Genomic DNA, 2709 nt, shown 5'->3' with positions numbered 1-2709 from the left:
ATCTTAATTTTTCAGCTGCAACTCTTCTACTTGTTACTATGCCAAATGACGTTCGTTTTGACCCTATTATTCGAATTCTTCAGTTTAGAATAGCACGTTGCTGGCAGTATTCGATTGATGGAGCTCTTCTTCCAGTTCGTCGTAGTTGACTCGTTCGATGGGCTCGTACTGGATGGCCATTTCGTTGATTGAAGGCTATAAGCTAGGCTGCACAGCTATCTAATTATACTCCAAATCTGGTTGTATAGCGACGTCTTCGTAGTCGATGTCTGGTTGAATAGCTACATCCTCATATTACAAAGTTGGCTGGATGCCCACTCTTCATTTTATGGCTCAAACTGGATCTCTTCATCTTCCTGGCTAATCTAGCTAATCTGGTTGCCTTGGCTTCGCAGAGAAGCATGCCCCCTACTCCCTTCTCGCTGATCGTTGGGTACTGCTGCACTCCGAAACTGCGGGAACGGTGGCTTACGTTGACGCTTTCGTCGAGCTGGTTGCGGGAGTATTGGAAAGAGGCATCCTTCGGCCTTCCTCTGCTGTATTGCATGGACTGGTCCACTCTCCTAAAGTTATCACTCTTCTGAACGAGTAGTCGACAGCGTCTCCAAGCCTGCCGTCGTTTTGCAAGGACTTGTCCTCCAGCGTGGCTCCGACTTGGGCTGAGAAGTTGACTCCTCTATCCAGATTCCCTGGACTGATTTGTCCACCTTTTGGAAGTAGGTGGTGAAGGAAGAATTGTCTGGTCGAAGCCTTGAGGAGGAAGTGCGGAAAGTCAACTCCTTTTTGCTACTGTTCGTGGATCAGCGAATCCGCCTGAATCGATATCTCCTCATAAGTCGGCCTAACTGGTGGCGCTGCGTTGGTCTTGGCGGTGATGTTGTGTTTATCAGTGTCCAGGAGATCCAGTGCTTGTACTGATACTTCTTCATAGCTTTTCTATGAAAGGAATATCTTGCTGTTTTTCTGTGAGGTCTGCAAGAGAACTATCGGAAAACCTGGCACCCACTTACTAGTCCTTTCCGAATTTAAGAGCCTGCTTGCTGGTAAGGGCGTGGTTATATTAATTGATATATCCTTCTTCCACCTCTCCGTCCTAGCCTAGACCGTGTGCCTTTGAGCCAACCAAATGCTCTCCATGAGGTTGTTCTTCTTGTGAAGCGAATAGCCATCGGGTGTAGTTTCTTCAAAGAAATCTTTCTCCTTGTGGGTATTGAAAAACGCCATCACTACGTTGAGTGCTGTAAGCACGATCACATCAATGCATTCATGGAAGAGCTGTTCTTTGGAGTTGGTCTTTGTGAGGCCGATGCCAGCAGCGAAAATGGCTCCTCCTGAGTGGATCAAGCTAATCAGTGAGAAGATATTGAAGATCCTGAAATGTTAACGCGGTCAAGCCGAGCCGAAAACACTTTAAAGGTGAACAGTTTGCAGAAGAGGATGTTTTTGAACTTGTGATTGGCTACTAGTGAGATAAAATTAGTAAAATAGTAGAAGCACTTATGGCACTTGGACTCTCCCGTCCATGTAATGAACTCTTTTTCATAGCATAAGAAACAAGACTGTGCCAGACAAGCTGTTATATTCATTATGTATAGGAAAGCCATCGCCCCCAAACCGATGTACTCGGCTACTGGCTCTGCCATATACTGAATGAAGTAAAGGTATAGGAAATACCAAAGAGCGCACCACTCCAAAATGGAAATCAGTGAATAGATGGCGCCTGAAAGATAGGTTTGAGGGAATTGCAAGCGACTCATCAGACAGGCAATGATCAGAACGATACCAGCTATGGTGAAAGGACAGGGAAGGAGTTGTTGGGCGAAGAGGCAGAAAGAGTTTGGTCCAAGATGTTTATGCAGTGTGTGCCGTTGCTGTTGTAGCCTGTCGGGCATGAAGGTAAGCACAACGCATTGAGGAAAAGGAAAGTGTTCATGCAGCTCAAGCAGACGTTATTGCTTGTACACGAGTAGCAATTTTGAGTAGAACAAGCGACACAGACTCCACTCACCACGCGTCCACTAGTAGCAGGGCAACTGGTCAAGCACTATCCGTTATAAAGGAAATTAGCTCCTATGCATCCCGTACAGTTGACTAGATTGGTGCATGATGAGCAGTTAGTAGGGCATGGCGAGCAAGTGCCAGCTTGAGGATACATACCGCTGGGACAACTAGTCAAGCATTGAGAATTCAGCAAAAGAGTATTGTTGCAAGCTGTGCATGCAGTAGCAGCGCCTGAACAAGTAAGACAGGACGAGCTGCATCCCACGCATGATTGGGAAAGACTGTCAAGGAAAAGGCCTGTAGGGCATGTGGTTACGCAAGCTTGGGTAGAATTGATGTAGTAAGTACCATTGACGCATGTGAGGCAGATATTGGCACCGCCAGCACAAGTCCTACAGTTGCTCGTGCAGGAATCACACCTTGCATTGATGCCAACGAAACCAGAAGGGCAAGTAACCATGCAAGTTGTGTTGAAGAGATAAGTATTGTTGAGGCAGGAGTTGCAGATAGTTGCAGAAGTGCATAGGGAACAGTTATTTACGCATGGAGAGCACACGTAGGTTAGGCTGTTGGGATAGAAATAGGGAGGACAAATGGATTGGCATTTGAAATTGCTGAGGAATACTGGTTGGGTGGCATTCGGTATGCAGGATGTGCAGTTATCCTGGGTCACCGAACATGTCAAGCAGGGAGAGTTGCAAGTCGCGC

This window comes from Nymphaea colorata, unplaced genomic scaffold (assembly GCF_008831285.2).
Source record: "Nymphaea colorata isolate Beijing-Zhang1983 unplaced genomic scaffold, ASM883128v2 scaffold0313, whole genome shotgun sequence".
Taxonomy (NCBI): domain Eukaryota; kingdom Viridiplantae; phylum Streptophyta; class Magnoliopsida; order Nymphaeales; family Nymphaeaceae; genus Nymphaea; species Nymphaea colorata.
The sequence above is the reverse complement of the archived record's forward strand: the minus strand, read 5'-3'. Positions refer to the sequence as shown.